The 17,839-nt window shown below is 50.4% G+C and overlaps 31 non-coding genes across 31 annotated transcripts; all 31 read right to left on the bottom strand.

Moving 5' to 3' along the window:
* Nucleotides 1–295: 295 nt before the first annotated feature.
* Nucleotides 296–367, bottom strand: Trnat-cgu (transfer RNA threonine (anticodon CGU)). Its single transcript has one exon. It is a non-coding gene; the product is annotated as a tRNA-Thr (tRNA).
* Nucleotides 368–1,038: 671 nt separating this feature from the next.
* On the bottom strand, nt 1,039–1,112 carry Trnan-guu (transfer RNA asparagine (anticodon GUU)). Its single transcript has one exon. It is a non-coding gene; the product is annotated as a tRNA-Asn (tRNA).
* Nucleotides 1,113–1,445: 333 nt separating this feature from the next.
* Trnat-cgu (transfer RNA threonine (anticodon CGU)) lies at nt 1,446–1,517 on the bottom strand. The gene has a single exon. It is a non-coding gene; the product is annotated as a tRNA-Thr (tRNA).
* A 671-nt stretch (nt 1,518–2,188) lies between these two features.
* Trnan-guu (transfer RNA asparagine (anticodon GUU)) lies at nt 2,189–2,262 on the bottom strand. The gene has a single exon. It is a non-coding gene; the product is annotated as a tRNA-Asn (tRNA).
* A 333-nt stretch (nt 2,263–2,595) lies between these two features.
* Trnat-cgu (transfer RNA threonine (anticodon CGU)) lies at nt 2,596–2,667 on the bottom strand. The gene has a single exon. It is a non-coding gene; the product is annotated as a tRNA-Thr (tRNA).
* A 671-nt stretch (nt 2,668–3,338) lies between these two features.
* Nucleotides 3,339–3,412, bottom strand: Trnan-guu (transfer RNA asparagine (anticodon GUU)). Its single transcript has one exon. It is a non-coding gene; the product is annotated as a tRNA-Asn (tRNA).
* Nucleotides 3,413–3,745: 333 nt separating this feature from the next.
* Trnat-cgu (transfer RNA threonine (anticodon CGU)) lies at nt 3,746–3,817 on the bottom strand. The gene has a single exon. It is a non-coding gene; the product is annotated as a tRNA-Thr (tRNA).
* A 671-nt stretch (nt 3,818–4,488) lies between these two features.
* On the bottom strand, nt 4,489–4,562 carry Trnan-guu (transfer RNA asparagine (anticodon GUU)). The gene has a single exon. It is a non-coding gene; the product is annotated as a tRNA-Asn (tRNA).
* A 333-nt stretch (nt 4,563–4,895) lies between these two features.
* Trnat-cgu (transfer RNA threonine (anticodon CGU)) lies at nt 4,896–4,967 on the bottom strand. The gene has a single exon. It is a non-coding gene; the product is annotated as a tRNA-Thr (tRNA).
* A 671-nt stretch (nt 4,968–5,638) lies between these two features.
* Nucleotides 5,639–5,712, bottom strand: Trnan-guu (transfer RNA asparagine (anticodon GUU)). Its single transcript has one exon. It is a non-coding gene; the product is annotated as a tRNA-Asn (tRNA).
* A 333-nt stretch (nt 5,713–6,045) lies between these two features.
* On the bottom strand, nt 6,046–6,117 carry Trnat-cgu (transfer RNA threonine (anticodon CGU)). The gene has a single exon. It is a non-coding gene; the product is annotated as a tRNA-Thr (tRNA).
* Nucleotides 6,118–6,788: 671 nt separating this feature from the next.
* Trnan-guu (transfer RNA asparagine (anticodon GUU)) lies at nt 6,789–6,862 on the bottom strand. Its single transcript has one exon. It is a non-coding gene; the product is annotated as a tRNA-Asn (tRNA).
* A 333-nt stretch (nt 6,863–7,195) lies between these two features.
* Nucleotides 7,196–7,267, bottom strand: Trnat-cgu (transfer RNA threonine (anticodon CGU)). Its single transcript has one exon. It is a non-coding gene; the product is annotated as a tRNA-Thr (tRNA).
* A 671-nt stretch (nt 7,268–7,938) lies between these two features.
* Trnan-guu (transfer RNA asparagine (anticodon GUU)) lies at nt 7,939–8,012 on the bottom strand. The gene has a single exon. It is a non-coding gene; the product is annotated as a tRNA-Asn (tRNA).
* A 333-nt stretch (nt 8,013–8,345) lies between these two features.
* Trnat-cgu (transfer RNA threonine (anticodon CGU)) lies at nt 8,346–8,417 on the bottom strand. Its single transcript has one exon. It is a non-coding gene; the product is annotated as a tRNA-Thr (tRNA).
* A 671-nt stretch (nt 8,418–9,088) lies between these two features.
* Nucleotides 9,089–9,162, bottom strand: Trnan-guu (transfer RNA asparagine (anticodon GUU)). The gene has a single exon. It is a non-coding gene; the product is annotated as a tRNA-Asn (tRNA).
* A 333-nt stretch (nt 9,163–9,495) lies between these two features.
* Trnat-cgu (transfer RNA threonine (anticodon CGU)) lies at nt 9,496–9,567 on the bottom strand. Its single transcript has one exon. It is a non-coding gene; the product is annotated as a tRNA-Thr (tRNA).
* A 671-nt stretch (nt 9,568–10,238) lies between these two features.
* On the bottom strand, nt 10,239–10,312 carry Trnan-guu (transfer RNA asparagine (anticodon GUU)). The gene has a single exon. It is a non-coding gene; the product is annotated as a tRNA-Asn (tRNA).
* A 333-nt stretch (nt 10,313–10,645) lies between these two features.
* Trnat-cgu (transfer RNA threonine (anticodon CGU)) lies at nt 10,646–10,717 on the bottom strand. The gene has a single exon. It is a non-coding gene; the product is annotated as a tRNA-Thr (tRNA).
* Nucleotides 10,718–11,388: 671 nt separating this feature from the next.
* Trnan-guu (transfer RNA asparagine (anticodon GUU)) lies at nt 11,389–11,462 on the bottom strand. The gene has a single exon. It is a non-coding gene; the product is annotated as a tRNA-Asn (tRNA).
* Nucleotides 11,463–11,790: 328 nt separating this feature from the next.
* Nucleotides 11,791–11,862, bottom strand: Trnat-cgu (transfer RNA threonine (anticodon CGU)). Its single transcript has one exon. It is a non-coding gene; the product is annotated as a tRNA-Thr (tRNA).
* A 671-nt stretch (nt 11,863–12,533) lies between these two features.
* Nucleotides 12,534–12,607, bottom strand: Trnan-guu (transfer RNA asparagine (anticodon GUU)). Its single transcript has one exon. It is a non-coding gene; the product is annotated as a tRNA-Asn (tRNA).
* Nucleotides 12,608–12,940: 333 nt separating this feature from the next.
* Trnat-cgu (transfer RNA threonine (anticodon CGU)) lies at nt 12,941–13,012 on the bottom strand. The gene has a single exon. It is a non-coding gene; the product is annotated as a tRNA-Thr (tRNA).
* Nucleotides 13,013–13,683: 671 nt separating this feature from the next.
* Nucleotides 13,684–13,757, bottom strand: Trnan-guu (transfer RNA asparagine (anticodon GUU)). Its single transcript has one exon. It is a non-coding gene; the product is annotated as a tRNA-Asn (tRNA).
* Nucleotides 13,758–14,090: 333 nt separating this feature from the next.
* On the bottom strand, nt 14,091–14,162 carry Trnat-cgu (transfer RNA threonine (anticodon CGU)). The gene has a single exon. It is a non-coding gene; the product is annotated as a tRNA-Thr (tRNA).
* A 671-nt stretch (nt 14,163–14,833) lies between these two features.
* Trnan-guu (transfer RNA asparagine (anticodon GUU)) lies at nt 14,834–14,907 on the bottom strand. Its single transcript has one exon. It is a non-coding gene; the product is annotated as a tRNA-Asn (tRNA).
* Nucleotides 14,908–15,240: 333 nt separating this feature from the next.
* Trnat-cgu (transfer RNA threonine (anticodon CGU)) lies at nt 15,241–15,312 on the bottom strand. The gene has a single exon. It is a non-coding gene; the product is annotated as a tRNA-Thr (tRNA).
* A 671-nt stretch (nt 15,313–15,983) lies between these two features.
* Nucleotides 15,984–16,057, bottom strand: Trnan-guu (transfer RNA asparagine (anticodon GUU)). The gene has a single exon. It is a non-coding gene; the product is annotated as a tRNA-Asn (tRNA).
* Nucleotides 16,058–16,390: 333 nt separating this feature from the next.
* Nucleotides 16,391–16,462, bottom strand: Trnat-cgu (transfer RNA threonine (anticodon CGU)). Its single transcript has one exon. It is a non-coding gene; the product is annotated as a tRNA-Thr (tRNA).
* A 671-nt stretch (nt 16,463–17,133) lies between these two features.
* Trnan-guu (transfer RNA asparagine (anticodon GUU)) lies at nt 17,134–17,207 on the bottom strand. Its single transcript has one exon. It is a non-coding gene; the product is annotated as a tRNA-Asn (tRNA).
* Nucleotides 17,208–17,540: 333 nt separating this feature from the next.
* Nucleotides 17,541–17,612, bottom strand: Trnat-cgu (transfer RNA threonine (anticodon CGU)). Its single transcript has one exon. It is a non-coding gene; the product is annotated as a tRNA-Thr (tRNA).
* Nucleotides 17,613–17,839: the final 227 nt, after the last annotated feature.

Below are 17,839 nucleotides of genomic sequence, written 5' to 3'. Positions count from 1 at the left end.
ACTCGTGTACTTTTCGCAGGCACCTCGCAGAATGGTAGTATCTGCATACGCCTCTTCACATGGATAACGTGCATGCACACTGTAGTGGGGCTCATAAACGAATGACATCGCCAAGCATGACATTATACTACAAAATGCATACAAAACAGTGTTCCGCCTACACATCCAGTAAACCTCTGATGCAAGTAGAGCACTCTTTATCGGTTGTAGAACTTCCCCTTCATTCAGTGCACTGCCATCTGTTAGATGCTGCTCGAGCTAGCTCTGCTCTCAGCAGCAAAGTTAAAAAAATGAATGCCTTCTGTGAGGGTCGAACTCACGACCCCTGGTTTACGAGACCAGTGCTCTACCACTGAGCTAAGAAGGCCGCAGCTTTGCGTTCGTGAGCTACTCCCGACTTGTCACGTCATCATACTGAATCTTACAGCCCTCGACCAGATATCGGATTTGACACACAGATGCTGCTGGAGGTGTCCACCTTACCGTTTTCCAACTCTCTTCACTGTTTCACCCTTACGATCGACGACGAGCGTCAAGCCACCAAAGGTTTGCGGTCTGCGCAAAACTTGACCTAGTGCACAGCTTGTGGGATAGCGTGGCTCTACTGTGAAACGCGCCTTTCGACTCCTCTCTCTGGCTACATCGTCCACAGTGGCACTGGGGGCTTCATGTAAGGCGACTGCACGCCGCTCGGCCAACAGCGGCCTACTGCAGACCGACACTTAAGAGACGCCAAATGCAGATCGACATCGAGAGAGAGGCCCTGTCATATGGCACTCGCGGTGTATACGCCGAAATGAAATGTAAATAATACATCTTTTGTAGTGGTCGTCGCTCTACTGCAGTGTCACACATGCCGAATTAATAGGAAAACGGTAGAACGTCCGCATAGGGCCATGTTTTTACCTCCACTGTCACGTGGCTGAATGTGTATAAGGCTGGGTGGCATCATTCAAACACAGCCAAATTGTCACACTAGCTGTGTATCTCTATCAAAGTGGACATACGTCCTCACCTCGGTGGCGATTAAAACGATTTCGCCCCCGGGTGGGCTCGAACCACCAACCTTTCGGTTAACAGCCGAACGCGCTAGCCGATTGCGCCACGGAGGCCTTAACTTTCGGTCACTTCTGCTCTCTTCATCAATGCAACTCGTGTACTTTTCGCAGGCACCTCGCAGAATGGTAGTATCTGCATACGCCTCTTCACATGGATAACGTGCATGCACACTGTAGTGGGGCTCATAAACGAATGACATCGCCAAGCATGACATTATACTACAAAATGCATACAAAACAGTGTTCCGCCTACACATCCAGTAAACCTCTGATGCAAGTAGAGCACTCTTTATCGGTTGTAGAACTTCCCCTTCATTCAGTGCACTGCCATCTGTTAGATGCTGCTCGAGCTAGCTCTGCTCTCAGCAGCAAAGTTAAAAAAATGAATGCCTTCTGTGAGGGTCGAACTCACGACCCCTGGTTTACGAGACCAGTGCTCTACCACTGAGCTAAGAAGGCCGCAGCTTTGCGTTCGTGAGCTACTCCCGACTTGTCACGTCATCATACTGAATCTTACAGCCCTCGACCAGATATCGGATTTGACACACAGATGCTGCTGGAGGTGTCCACCTTACCGTTTTCCAACTCTCTTCACTGTTTCACCCTTACGATCGACGACGAGCGTCAAGCCACCAAAGGTTTGCGGTCTGCGCAAAACTTGACCTAGTGCACAGCTTGTGGGATAGCGTGGCTCTACTGTGAAACGCGCCTTTCGACTCCTCTCTCTGGCTACATCGTCCACAGTGGCACTGGGGGCTTCATGTAAGGCGACTGCACGCCGCTCGGCCAACAGCGGCCTACTGCAGACCGACACTTAAGAGACGCCAAATGCAGATCGACATCGAGAGAGAGGCCCTGTCATATGGCACTCGCGGTGTATACGCCGAAATGAAATGTAAATAATACATCTTTTGTAGTGGTCGTCGCTCTACTGCAGTGTCACACATGCCGAATTAATAGGAAAACGGTAGAACGTCCGCATAGGGCCATGTTTTTACCTCCACTGTCACGTGGCTGAATGTGTATAAGGCTGGGTGGCATCATTCAAACACAGCCAAATTGTCACACTAGCTGTGTATCTCTATCAAAGTGGACATACGTCCTCACCTCGGTGGCGATTAAAACGATTTCGCCCCCGGGTGGGCTCGAACCACCAACCTTGCGGTTAACAGCCGAACGCGCTAGCCGATTGCGCCACGGAGGCCTTAACTTTCGGTCACTTCTGCTCTCTTCATCAATGCAACTCGTGTACTTTTCGCAGGCACCTCGCAGAATGGTAGTATCTGCTTACGCCTCTTCACATGGATAACGTGCATGCACACTGTAGTGGGGCTCATAAACGAATGACATCGCCAAGCATGACATTATACTACAAAATGCATACAAAACAGTGTTCCGCCTACACATCCAGTAAACCTCTGATGCAAGTAGAGCACTCTTTATCGGTTGTAGAACTTCCCCTTCATTCAGTGCACTGCCATCTGTTAGATGCTGCTCGAGCTAGCTCTGCTCTCAGCAGCAAAGTTAAAAAAATGAATGCCTTCTGTGAGGGTCGAACTCACGACCCCTGGTTTACGAGACCAGTGCTCTACCACTGAGCTAAGAAGGCCGCAGCTTTGCGTTCGTGAGCTACTCCCGACTTGTCACGTCATCATACTGAATCTTACAGCCCTCGACCAGATATCGGATTTGACACACAGATGCTGCTGGAGGTGTCCACCTTACCGTTTTCCAACTCTCTTCACTGTTTCACCCTTACGATCGACGACGAGCGTCAAGCCACCAAAGGTTTGCGGTCTGCGCAAAACTTGACCTAGTGCACAGCTTGTGGGATAGCGTGGCTCTACTGTGAAACGCGCCTTTCGACTCCTCTCTCTGGCTACATCGTCCACAGTGGCACTGGGGGCTTCATGTAAGGCGACTGCACGCCGCTCGGCCAACAGCGGCCTACTGCAGACCGACACTTAAGAGACGCCAAATGCAGATCGACATCGAGAGAGAGGCCCTGTCATATGGCACTCGCGGTGTATACGCCGAAATGAAATGTAAATAATACATCTTTTGTAGTGGTCGTCGCTCTACTGCAGTGTCACACATGCCGAATTAATAGGAAAACGGTAGAACGTCCGCATAGGGCCATGTTTTTACCTCCACTGTCACGTGGCTGAATGTGTATAAGGCTGGGTGGCATCATTCAAACACAGCCAAATTGTCACACTAGCTGTGTATCTCTATCAAAGTGGACATACGTCCTCACCTCGGTGGCGATTAAAACGATTTCGCCCCCGGGTGGGCTCGAACCACCAACCTTTCGGTTAACAGCCGAACGCGCTAGCCGATTGCGCCACGGAGGCCTTAACTTTCGGTCACTTCTGCTCTCTTCATCAATGCAACTCGTGTACTTTTCGCAGGCACCTCGCAGAATGGTAGTATCTGCATACGCCTCTTCACATGGATAACGTGCATGCACACTGTAGTGGGGCTCATAAACGAATGACATCGCCAAGCATGACATTATACTACAAAATGCATACAAAACAGTGTTCCGCCTACACATCCAGTAAACCTCTGATGCAAGTAGAGCACTCTTTATCGGTTGTAGAACTTCCCCTTCATTCAGTGCACTGCCATCTGTTAGATGCTGCTCGAGCTAGCTCTGCTCTCAGCAGCAAAGTTAAAAAAATGAATGCCTTCTGTGAGGGTCGAACTCACGACCCCTGGTTTACGAGACCAGTGCTCTACCACTGAGCTAAGAAGGCCGCAGCTTTGCGTTCGTGAGCTACTCCCGACTTGTCACGTCATCATACTGAATCTTACAGCCCTCGACCAGATATCGGATTTGACACACAGATGCTGCTGGAGGTGTCCACCTTACCGTTTTCCAACTCTCTTCACTGTTTCACCCTTACGATCGACGACGAGCGTCAAGCCACCAAAGGTTTGCGGTCTGCGCAAAACTTGACCTAGTGCACAGCTTGTGGGATAGCGTGGCTCTACTGTGAAACGCGCCTTTCGACTCCTCTCTCTGGCTACATCGTCCACAGTGGCACTGGGGGCTTCATGTAAGGCGACTGCACGCCGCTCGGCCAACAGCGGCCTACTGCAGACCGACACTTAAGAGACGCCAAATGCAGATCGACATCGAGAGAGAGGCCCTGTCATATGGCACTCGCGGTGTATACGCCGAAATGAAATGTAAATAATACATCTTTTGTAGTGGTCGTCGCTCTACTGCAGTGTCACACATGCCGAATTAATAGGAAAACGGTAGAACGTCCGCATAGGGCCATGTTTTTACCTCCACTGTCACGTGGCTGAATGTGTATAAGGCTGGGTGGCATCATTCAAACACAGCCAAATTGTCACACTAGCTGTGTATCTCTATCAAAGTGGACATACGTCCTCACCTCGGTGGCGATTAAAACGATTTCGCCCCCGGGTGGGCTCGAACCACCAACCTTGCGGTTAACAGCCGAACGCGCTAGCCGATTGCGCCACGGAGGCCTTAACTTTCGGTCACTTCTGCTCTCTTCATCAATGCAACTCGTGTACTTTTCGCAGGCACCTCGCAGAATGGTAGTATCTGCTTACGCCTCTTCACATGGATAACGTGCATGCACACTGTAGTGGGGCTCATAAACGAATGACATCGCCAAGCATGACATTATACTACAAAATGCATACAAAACAGTGTTCCGCCTACACATCCAGTAAACCTCTGATGCAAGTAGAGCACTCTTTATCGGTTGTAGAACTTCCCCTTCATTCAGTGCACTGCCATCTGTTAGATGCTGCTCGAGCTAGCTCTGCTCTCAGCAGCAAAGTTAAAAAAATGAATGCCTTCTGTGAGGGTCGAACTCACGACCCCTGGTTTACGAGACCAGTGCTCTACCACTGAGCTAAGAAGGCCGCAGCTTTGCGTTCGTGAGCTACTCCCGACTTGTCACGTCATCATACTGAATCTTACAGCCCTCGACCAGATATCGGATTTGACACACAGATGCTGCTGGAGGTGTCCACCTTACCGTTTTCCAACTCTCTTCACTGTTTCACCCTTACGATCGACGACGAGCGTCAAGCCACCAAAGGTTTGCGGTCTGCGCAAAACTTGACCTAGTGCACAGCTTGTGGGATAGCGTGGCTCTACTGTGAAACGCGCCTTTCGACTCCTCTCTCTGGCTACATCGTCCACAGTGGCACTGGGGGCTTCATGTAAGGCGACTGCACGCCGCTCGGCCAACAGCGGCCTACTGCAGACCGACACTTAAGAGACGCCAAATGCAGATCGACATCGAGAGAGAGGCCCTGTCATATGGCACTCGCGGTGTATACGCCGAAATGAAATGTAAATAATACATCTTTTGTAGTGGTCGTCGCTCTACTGCAGTGTCACACATGCCGAATTAATAGGAAAACGGTAGAACGTCCGCATAGGGCCATGTTTTTACCTCCACTGTCACGTGGCTGAATGTGTATAAGGCTGGGTGGCATCATTCAAACACAGCCAAATTGTCACACTAGCTGTGTATCTCTATCAAAGTGGACATACGTCCTCACCTCGGTGGCGATTAAAACGATTTCGCCCCCGGGTGGGCTCGAACCACCAACCTTTCGGTTAACAGCCGAACGCGCTAGCCGATTGCGCCACGGAGGCCTTAACTTTCGGTCACTTCTGCTCTCTTCATCAATGCAACTCGTGTACTTTTCGCAGGCACCTCGCAGAATGGTAGTATCTGCTTACGCCTCTTCACATGGATAACGTGCATGCACACTGTAGTGGGGCTCATAAACGAATGACATCGCCAAGCATGACATTATACTACAAAATGCATACAAAACAGTGTTCCGCCTACACATCCAGTAAACCTCTGATGCAAGTAGAGCACTCTTTATCGGTTGTAGAACTTCCCCTTCATTCAGTGCACTGCCATCTGTTAGATGCTGCTCGAGCTAGCTCTGCTCTCAGCAGCAAAGTTAAAAAAATGAATGCCTTCTGTGAGGGTCGAACTCACGACCCCTGGTTTACGAGACCAGTGCTCTACCACTGAGCTAAGAAGGCCGCAGCTTTGCGTTCGTGAGCTACTCCCGAATTGTCACGTCATCATACTGAATCTTACAGCCCTCGACCAGATATCGGATTTGACACACAGATGCTGCTGGAGGTGTCCACCTTACCGTTTTCCAACTCTCTTCACTGTTTCACCCTTACGATCGACGACGAGCGTCAAGCCACCAAAGGTTTGCGGTCTGCGCAAAACTTGACCTAGTGCACAGCTTGTGGGATAGCGTGGCTCTACTGTGAAACGCGCCTTTCGACTCCTCTCTCTGGCTACATCGTCCACAGTGGCACTGGGGGCTTCATGTAAGGCGACTGCACGCCGCTCGGCCAACAGCGGCCTACTGCAGACCGACACTTAAGAGACGCCAAATGCAGATCGACATCGAGAGAGAGGCCCTGTCATATGGCACTCGCGGTGTATACGCCGAAATGAAATGTAAATAATACATCTTTTGTAGTGGTCGTCGCTCTACTGCAGTGTCACACATGCCGAATGAATAGGAAAACGGTAGAACGTCCGCATAGGGCCATGTTTTTACCTCCACTGTCACGTGGCTGAATGTGTATAAGGCTGGGTGGCATCATTCAAACACAGCCAAATTGTCACACTAGCTGTGTATCTCTATCAAAGTGGACATACGTCCTCACCTCGGTGGCGATTAAAACGATTTCGCCGCCGGGTGGGCTCGAACCACCAACCTTTCGGTTAACAGCCGAACGCGCTAGCCGATTGCGCCACGGAGGCCTTAACTTTCGGTCACTTCTGCTCTCTTCATCAATGCAACTCGTGTACTTTTCGCAGGCACCTCGCAGAATGGTAGTATCTGCTTACGCCTCTTCACATGGATAACGTGCATGCACACTGTAGTGGGGCTCATAAACGAATGACATCGCCAAGCATGACATTATACTACAAAATGCATACAAAACAGTGTTCCGCCTACACATCCAGTAAACCTCTGATGCAAGTAGAGCACTCTTTATCGGTTGTAGAACTTCCCCTTCATTCAGTGCACTGCCATCTGTTAGATGCTGCTCGAGCTAGCTCTGCTCTCAGCAGCAAAGTTAAAAAAATGAATGCCTTCTGTGAGGGTCGAACTCACGACCCCTGGTTTACGAGACCAGTGCTCTACCACTGAGCTAAGAAGGCCGCAGCTTTGCGTTCGTGAGCTACTCCCGAATTGTCACGTCATCATACTGAATCTTACAGCCCTCGACCAGATATCGGATTTGACACACAGATGCTGCTGGAGGTGTCCACCTTACCGTTTTCCAACTCTCTTCACTGTTTCACCCTTACGATCGACGACGAGCGTCAAGCCACCAAAGGTTTGCGGTCTGCGCAAAACTTGACCTAGTGCACAGCTTGTGGGATAGCGTGGCTCTACTGTGAAACGCGCCTTTCGACTCCTCTCTCTGGCTACATCGTCCACAGTGGCACTGGGGGCTTCATGTAAGGCGACTGCACGCCGCTCGGCCAACAGCGGCCTACTGCAGACCGACACTTAAGAGACGCCAAATGCAGATCGACATCGAGAGAGAGGCCCTGTCATATGGCACTCGCGGTGTATACGCCGAAATGAAATGTAAATAATACATCTTTTGTAGTGGTCGTCGCTCTACTGCAGTGTCACACATGCCGAATTAATAGGAAAACGGTAGAACGTCCGCATAGGGCCATGTTTTTACCTCCACTGTCACGTGGCTGAATGTGTATAAGGCTGGGTGGCATCATTCAAACACAGCCAAATTGTCACACTAGCTGTGTATCTCTATCAAAGTGGACATACGTCCTCACCTCGGTGGCGATTAAAACGATTTCGCCCCCGGGTGGGCTCGAACCACCAACCTTTCGGTTAACAGCCGAACGCGCTAGCCGATTGCGCCACGGAGGCCTTAACTTTCGGTCACTTCTGCTCTCTTCATCAATGCAACTCGTGTACTTTTCGCAGGCACCTCGCAGAATGGTAGTATCTGCTTACGCCTCTTCACATGGATAACGTGCATGCACACTGTAGTGGGGCTCATAAACGAATGACATCGCCAAGCATGACATTATACTACAAAATGCATACAAAACAGTGTTCCGCCTACACATCCAGTAAACCTCTGATGCAAGTAGAGCACTCTTTATCGGTTGTAGAACTTCCCCTTCATTCAGTGCACTGCCATCTGTTAGATGCTGCTCGAGCTAGCTCTGCTCTCAGCAGCAAAGTTAAAAAAATGAATGCCTTCTGTGAGGGTCGAACTCACGACCCCTGGTTTACGAGACCAGTGCTCTACCACTGAGCTAAGAAGGCCGCAGCTTTGCGTTCGTGAGCTACTCCCGACTTGTCACGTCATCATACTGAATCTTACAGCCCTCGACCAGATATCGGATTTGACACACAGATGCTGCTGGAGGTGTCCACCTTACCGTTTTCCAACTCTCTTCACTGTTTCACCCTTACGATCGACGACGAGCGTCAAGCCACCAAAGGTTTGCGGTCTGCGCAAAACTTGACCTAGTGCACAGCTTGTGGGATAGCGTGGCTCTACTGTGAAACGCGCCTTTCGACTCCTCTCTCTGGCTACATCGTCCACAGTGGCACTGGGGGCTTCATGTAAGGCGACTGCACGCCGCTCGGCCAACAGCGGCCTACTGCAGACCGACACTTAAGAGACGCCAAATGCAGATCGACATCGAGAGAGAGGCCCTGTCATATGGCACTCGCGGTGTATACGCCGAAATGAAATGTAAATAATACATCTTTTGTAGTGGTCGTCGCTCTACTGCAGTGTCACACATGCCGAATTAATAGGAAAACGGTAGAACGTCCGCATAGGGCCATGTTTTTACCTCCACTGTCACGTGGCTGAATGTGTATAAGGCTGGGTGGCATCATTCAAACACAGCCAAATTGTCACACTAGCTGTGTATCTCTATCAAAGTGGACATACGTCCTCACCTCGGTGGCGATTAAAACGATTTCGCCCCCAGGTGGGCTCGAACCACCAACCTTTCGGTTAACAGCCGAACGCGCTAGCCGATTGCGCCACGGAGGCCTTAACTTTCGGTCACTTCTGCTCTCTTCATCAATGCAACTCGTGTACTTTTCGCAGGCACCTCGCAGAATGGTAGTATCTGCTTACGCCTCTTCACATGGATAACGTGCATGCACACTGTAGTGGGGCTCATAAACGAATGACATCGCCAAGCATGACATTATACTACAAAATGCATACAAAACAGTGTTCCGCCTACACATCCAGTAAACCTCTGATGCAAGTAGAGCACTCTATATCGGTTGTAGAACTTCCCCTTCATTCAGTGCACTGCCATCTGTTAGATGCTGCTCGAGCTAGCTCTGCTCTCAGCAGCAAAGTTAAAAAAATGAATGCCTTCTGTGAGGGTCGAACTCACGACCCCTGGTTTACGAGACCAGTGCTCTACCACTGAGCTAAGAAGGCCGCAGCTTGGCGTTCGTGAGCTACTCCCGAATTGTCACGTCATCATACTGAATCTTACAGCCCTCGACCAGATATCGGATTTGACACACAGATGCTGCTGGAGGTGTCCACCTTACCGTTTTCCAACTCTCTTCACTGTTTCACCCTTACGATCGACGACGAGCGTCAAGCCACCAAAGGTTTGCGGTCTGCGCAAAACTTGACCTAGTGCACAGCTTGTGGGATAGCGTGGCTCTACTGTGAAACGCGCCTTTCGACTCCTCTCTCTGGCTACATCGTCCACAGTGGCACTGGGGGCTTCATGTAAGGCGACTGCACGCCGCTCGGCCAACAGCGGCCTACTGCAGACCGACACTTAAGAGACGCCAAATGCAGATCGACATCGAGAGAGAGGCCCTGTCATATGGCACTCGCGGTGTATACGCCGAAATGAAATGTAAATAATACATCTTTTGTAGTGGTCGTCGCTCTACTGCAGTGTCACACATGCCGAATGAATAGGAAAGCGGTAGAACGTCCGCATAGGGCCATGTTTTTACCTCCACTGTCACGTGGCTGAATGTGTATAAGGCTGGGTGGCATCATTCAAACACAGCCAAATTGTCACACTAGCTGTGTATCTCTATCAAAGTGGACATACGTCCTCACCTCGGTGGCGATTAAAACGATTTCGCCCCCGGGTGGGCTCGAACCACCAACCTTTCGGTTAACAGCCGAACGCGCTAGCCGATTGCGCCACGGAGGCCTTAACTTTCGGTCACTTCTGCTCTCTTCATCAATGCAACTCGTGTACTTTTCGCAGGCACCTCGCAGAATGGTAGTATCTGCTTACGCCTCTTCACATGGATAACGTGCATGCGCACTGTAGTGGGGCTCATAAACGAATGACATCGCCAAGCATGACATTATACTACAAAATGCATACAAAACAGTGTTCCGCCTACACATCCAGTAAACCTCTGATGCAAGTAGAGCACTCTTTATCGGTTGTAGAACTTCCCCTTCATTCAGTGCACTGCCATCTGTTAGATGCTGCTCGAGCTAGCTCTGCTCTCAGCAGCAAAGTTAAAAAAATGAATGCCTTCTGTGAGGGTCGAACTCACGACCCCTGGTTTACGAGACCAGTGCTCTACCACTGAGCTAAGAAGGCCGCAGCTTTGCGTTCGTGAGCTACTCCCGACTTGTCACGTCATCATACTGAATCTTACAGCCCTCGACCAGATATCGGATTTGACACACAGATGCTGCTGGAGGTGTCCACCTTACCGTTTTCCAACTCTCTTCACTGTTTCACCCTTACGATCGACGACGAGCGTCAAGCCACCAAAGGTTTGCGGTCTGCGCAAAACTTGACCTAGTGCACAGCTTGTGGGATAGCGTGGCTCTACTGTGAAACGCGCCTTTCGACTCCTCTCTCTGGCTACATCGTCCACAGTGGCACTGGGGGCTTCATGTAAGGCGACTGCACGCCGCTCGGCCAACAGCGGCCTACTGCAGACCGACACTTAAGAGACGCCAAATGCAGATCGACATCGAGAGAGAGGCCCTGTCATATGGCACTCGCGGTGTATACGCCGAAATGAAATGTAAATAATACATCTTTTGTAGTGGTCGTCGCTCTACTGCAGTGTCACACATGCCGAATTAATAGGAAAACGGTAGAACGTCCGCATAGGGCCATGTTTTTACCTCCACTGTCACGTGGCTGAATGTGTATAAGGCTGGGTGGCATCATTCAAACACAGCCAAATTGTCACACTAGCTGTGTATCTCTATCAAAGTGGACATACGTCCTCACCTCGGTGGCGATTAAAACGATTTCGCCCCCGGGTGGGCTCGAACCACCAACCTTTCGGTTAACAGCCGAACGCGCTAGCCGATTGCGCCACGGAGGCCTTAACTTTCGGTCACTTCTCTTCATCAATGCAACTCGTGTACTTTTCGCAGGCACCTCGCAGAATGGTAGTATCTGCTTACGCCTCTTCACATGGATAACGTGCATGCACACTGTAGTGGGGCTCATAAACGAATGACATCGCCAAGCATGACATTATACTACAAAATGCATACAAAACAGTGTTCCGCCTACACATCCAGTAAACCTCTGATGCAAGTAGAGCACTCTTTATCGGTTGTAGAACTTCCCCTTCATTCAGTGCACTGCCATCTGTTAGATGCTGCTCGAGCTAGCTCTGCTCTCAGCAGCAAAGTTAAAAAAATGAATGCCTTCTGTGAGGGTCGAACTCACGACCCCTGGTTTACGAGACCAGTGCTCTACCACTGAGCTAAGAAGGCCGCAGCTTTGCGTTCGTGAGCTACTCCCGACTTGTCACGTCATCATACTGAATCTTACAGCCCTCGACCAGATATCGGATTTGACACACAGATGCTGCTGGAGGTGTCCACCTTACCGTTTTCCAACTCTCTTCACTGTTTCACCCTTACGATCGACGACGAGCGTCAAGCCACCAAAGGTTTGCGGTCTGCGCAAAACTTGACCTAGTGCACAGCTTGTGGGATAGCGTGGCTCTACTGTGAAACGCGCCTTTCGACTCCTCTCTCTGGCTACATCGTCCACAGTGGCACTGGGGGCTTCATGTAAGGCGACTGCACGCCGCTCGGCCAACAGCGGCCTACTGCAGACCGACACTTAAGAGACGCCAAATGCAGATCGACATCGAGAGAGAGGCCCTGTCATATGGCACTCGCGGTGTATACGCCGAAATGAAATGTAAATAATACATCTTTTGTAGTGGTCGTCGCTCTACTGCAGTGTCACACATGCCGAATTAATAGGAAAACGGTAGAACGTCCGCATAGGGCCATGTTTTTACCTCCACTGTCACGTGGCTGAATGTGTATAAGGCTGGGTGGCATCATTCAAACACAGCCAAATTGTCACACTAGCTGTGTATCTCTATCAAAGTGGACATACGTCCTCACCTCGGTGGCGATTAAAACGATTTCGCCCCCGGGTGGGCTCGAACCACCAACCTTTCGGTTAACAGCCGAACGCGCTAGCCGATTGCGCCACGGAGGCCTTAACTTTCGGTCACTTCTGCTCTCTTCATCAATGCAACTCGTGTACTTTTCGCAGGCACCTCGCAGAATGGTAGTATCTGCTTACGCCTCTTCACATGGATAACGTGCATGCACACTGTAGTGGGGCTCATAAACGAATGACATCGCCAAGCATGACATTATACTACAAAATGCATACAAAACAGTGTTCCGCCTACACATCCAGTAAACCTCTGATGCAAGTAGAGCACTCTTTATCGGTTGTAGAACTTCCCCTTCATTCAGTGCACTGCCATCTGTTAGATGCTGCTCGAGCTAGCTCTGCTCTCAGCAGCAAAGTTAAAAAAATGAATGCCTTCTGTGAGGGTCGAACTCACGACCCCTGGTTTACGAGACCAGTGCTCTACCACTGAGCTAAGAAGGCCGCAGCTTTGCGTTCGTGAGCTACTCCCGAATTGTCACGTCATCATACTGAATCTTACAGCCCTCGACCAGATATCGGATTTGACACACAGATGCTGCTGGAGGTGTCCACCTTACCGTTTTCCAACTCTCTTCACTGTTTCACCCTTACGATCGACGACGAGCGTCAAGCCACCAAAGGTTTGCGGTCTGCGCAAAACTTGACCTAGTGCACAGCTTGTGGGATAGCGTGGCTCTACTGTGAAACGCGCCTTTCGACTCCTCTCTCTGGCTACATCGTCCACAGTGGCACTGGGGGCTTCATGTAAGGCGACTGCACGCCGCTCGGCCAACAGCGGCCTACTGCAGACCGACACTTAAGAGACGCCAAATGCAGATCGACATCGAGAGAGAGGCCCTGTCATATGGCACTCGCGGTGTATACGCCGAAATGAAATGTAAATAATACATCTTTTGTAGTGGTCGTCGCTCTACTGCAGTGTCACACATGCCGAATTAATAGGAAAACGGTAGAACGTCCGCATAGGGCCATGTTTTTACCTCCACTGTCACGTGGCTGAATGTGTATAAGGCTGGGTGGCATCATTCAAACACAGCCAAATTGTCACACTAGCTGTGTATCTCTATCAAAGTGGACATACGTCCTCACCTCGGTGGCGATTAAAACGATTTCGCCCCCGGGTGGGCTCGAACCACCAACCTTTCGGTTAACAGCCGAACGCGCTAGCCGATTGCGCCACGGAGGCCTTAACTTTCGGTCACTTCTGCTCTCTTCATCAATGCAACTCGTGTACTTTTCGCAGGCACCTCGCAGAATGGTAGTATCTGCTTACGCCTCTTCACATGGATAACGTGCATGCACACTGTAGTGGGGCTCATAAACGAATGACATCGCCAAGCATGACATTATACTACAAAATGCATACAAAACAGTGTTCCGCCTACACATCCAGTAAACCTCTGATGCAAGTAGAGCACTCTTTATCGGTTGTAGAACTTCCCCTTCATTCAGTGCACTGCCATCTGTTAGATGCTGCTCGAGCTAGCTCTGCTCTCAGCAGCAAAGTTAAAAAAATGAATGCCTTCTGTGAGGGTCGAACTCACGACCCCTGGTTTACGAGACCAGTGCTCTACCACTGAGCTAAGAAGGCCGCAGCTTTGCGTTCGTGAGCTACTCCCGACTTGTCACGTCATCATACTGAATCTTACAGCCCTCGACCAGATATCGGATTTGACACACAGATGCTGCTGGAGGTGTCCACCTTACCGTTTTCCAACTCTCTTCACTGTTTCACCCTTACGATCGACGACGAGCGTCAAGCCACCAAAGGTTTGCGGTCTGCGCAAAACTTGACCTAGTGCACAGCTTGTGGGATAGCGTGGCTCTATTGTGAAACGCGCCTTTCGACTCCTCTCTCTGGCTACATCGTCCACAGTGGCACTGGGGGCTTCATGTAAGGCGACTGCACGCCGCTCGGCCAACAGCGGCCTACTGCAGACCGACACTTAAGAGACGCCAAATGCAGATCGACATCGAGAGAGAGGCCCTGTCATATGGCACTCGCGGTGTATACGCCGAAATGAAATGTAAATAATACATCTTTTGTAGTGGTCGTCGCTCTACTGCAGTGTCACACATGCCGAATTAATAGGAAAACGGTAGAACGTCCGCATAGGGCCATGTTTTTACCTCCACTGTCACGTGGCTGAATGTATATAAGGTTGGGTGGCATCATTCAAACACAGCCAAATTGTCACACTAGCTGTGTATCTCTATCAAAGTGGACATACGTCCTCACCTCGGTGGCGATTAAAACGATTTCGCCCCCAGGTGGGCTCGAACCACCAACCTTTCGGTTAACAGCCGAACGCGCTAGCCGATTGCGCCACGGAGGCCTTAACTTTCGGTCACTTCTGCTCTCTTCATCAATGCAACTCGTGTACTTTTCGCAGGCACCTCGCAGAATGGTAGTATCTGCTTACGCCTCTTCACATGGATAACGTGCATGCACACTGTAGTGGGGCTCATAAACGAATGACATCGCCAAGCATGACATTATACTACAAAATGCATACAAAACAGTGTTCCGCCTACACATCCAGTAAACCTCTGATGCAAGTAGAGCACTCTTTATCGGTTGTAGAACTTCCCCTTCATTCAGTGCACTGCCATCTGTTAGATGCTGCTCGAGCTAGCTCTGCTCTCAGCAGCAAAGTTAAAAAAATGAATGCCTTCTGTGAGGGTCGAACTCACGACCCCTGGTTTACGAGACCAGTGCTCTACCACTGAGCTAAGAAGGCCGCAGCTTTGCGTTCGTGAGCTACTCCCGACTTGTCACGTCATCATACTGAATCTTACAGCCCTCGACCAGATATCGGATTTGACACACAGATGCTGCTGGAGGTGTCCACCTTACCGTTTTCCAACTCTCTTCACTGTTTCACCCTTACGATCGACGACGAGCGTCAAGCCACCAAAGGTTTGCGGTCTGCGCAAAACTTGACCTAGTGCACAGCTTGTGGGATAGCGTGGCTCTACTGTGAAACGCGCCTTTCGACTCCTCTCTCTGGCTACATCGTCCACAGTGGCACTGGGGGCTTCATGTAAGGCGACTGCACGCCGCTCGGCCAACAGCGGCCTACTGCAGACCGACACTTAAGAGACGCCAAATGCAGATCGACATCGAGAGAGAGGCCCTGTCATATGGCACTCGCGGTGTATACGCCGAAATGAAATGTAAATAATACATCTTTTGTAGTGGTCGTCGCTCTACTGCAGTGTCACACATGCCGAATTAATAGGAAAACGGTAGAACGTCCGCATAGGGCCATGTTTTTACCTCCACTGTCACGTGGCTGAATGTGTATAAGGCTGGGTGGCATCATTCAAACACAGCCAAATTGTCACACTAGCTGTGTATCTCTATCAAAGTGGACATACGTCCTCACCTCGGTGGCGATTAAAACGATTTCGCCCCCGGGTGGGCTCGAACCACCAACCTTGCGGTTAACAGCCGAACGCGCTAGCCGATTGCGCCACGGAGGCCTTAACTTTCGGTCACTTCTGCTCTCTTCATCAATGCAACTCGTGTACTTTTCGCAGGCACCTCGCAGAATGGTAGTATCTGCTTACGCCTCTTCACATGGATAACGTGCATGCACACTGTAGTGGGGCTCATAAACGAATGACATCGCCAAGCATGACATTATACTACAAAATGCATACAAAACAGTGTTCCGCCTACACATCCAGTAAACCTCTGATGCAAGTAGAGCACTCTTTATCGGTTGTAGAACTTCCCCTTCATTCAGTGCACTGCCATCTGTTAGATGCTGCTCGAGCTAGCTCTGCTCTCAGCAGCAAAGTTAAAAAAATGAATGCCTTCTGTGAGGGTCGAACTCACGACCCCTGGTTTACGAGACCAGTGCTCTACCACTGAGCTAAGAAGGCCGCAGCTTTGCGTTCGTGAGCTACTCCCGACTTGTCACGTCATCATACTGAATCTTACAGCCCTCGACCAGATATCGGATTTGACACACAGATGCTGCTGGAGGTGTCCACCTTACCGTTTTCCAACTCTCTTCACTGTTTCACCCTTACGATCGACGACGAGCGTCAAGCCACCAAAGGTTTGCGGTCTGCGCAAAACTTGACCTAGTGCACAGCTTGTGGGATAGCGTGGCTCTACTGTGAAACGCGCCTTTCGACTCCTCTCTCTGGCTACATCGTCCACAGTGGCACTGGGGGCTTCATGTAAGGCGACTGCACGCCGCTCGGCCAACAGCGGCCTACTGCAGACCGACACTTAAGAGACGCCAAATGCAGATCGACATCGAGAGAGAGGCCCTGTCATATGGCACTCGCGGTGTATACGCCGAAATGAAATGTAAATAATACATCTTTTGTAGTGGTCGTCGCTCTACTGCAGTGTCACACATGCCGAATTAATAGGAAAACGGTAGAACGTCCGCATAGGGCCATGTTTTTACCTCCACTGTCACGTGGCTGAATGTGTATAAGGCTGGGTGGCATCATTCAAACACAGCCAAATTGTCACACTAGCTGTGTATCTCTATCAAAGTGGACATACGTCCTCACCTCGGTGGCGATTAAAACGATTTCGCCCCCAGGTGGGCTCGAACCACCAACCTTTCGGTTAACAGCCGAACGCGCTAGCCGATTGCGCCACGGAGGCCTTAACTTTCGGTCACTTCTGCTCTCTTCATCAATGCAACTCGTGTACTTTTCGCAGGCACCTCGCAGAATGGTAGTATCTGCTTACGCCTCTTCACATGGATAACGTGCATGCACACTGTAGTGGGGCTCATAAACGAATGACATCGCCAAGCATGACATTATACTACAAAATGCATACAAAACAGTGTTCCGCCTACACATCCAGTAAACCTCTGATGCAAGTAGAGCACTCTTTATCGGTTGTAGAACTTCCCCTTCATTCAGTGCACTGCCATCTGTTAGATGCTGCTCGAGCTAGCTCTGCTCTCAGCAGCAAAGTTAAAAAAATGAATGCCTTCTGTGAGGGTCGAACTCACGACCCCTGGTTTACGAGACCAGTGCTCTACCACTGAGCTAAGAAGGCCGCAGCTTTGCGTTCGTGAGCTACTCCCGACTTGTCACGTCATCATACTGAATCTTACAGCCCTCGACCAGATATCGGATTTGACACACAGATGCTGCTGGAGGTGTCCACCTTACCGTTTTCCAACTCTCTTCACTGTTTCACCCTTACGATCGACGACGAGCGTCAAGCCACCAAAGGTTTGCGGTCTGCGCAAAACTTGACCTAGTGCACAGCTTGTGGGATAG

Source organism: Schistocerca cancellata, unplaced genomic scaffold (genome assembly GCF_023864275.1).
Source record: "Schistocerca cancellata isolate TAMUIC-IGC-003103 unplaced genomic scaffold, iqSchCanc2.1 HiC_scaffold_830, whole genome shotgun sequence".
Taxonomy (NCBI): Eukaryota; Metazoa; Arthropoda; class Insecta; order Orthoptera; family Acrididae; genus Schistocerca; species Schistocerca cancellata.
Note: the sequence above shows the minus strand (reverse complement) of the source record. Positions and strands in the feature narration are given on the sequence as shown.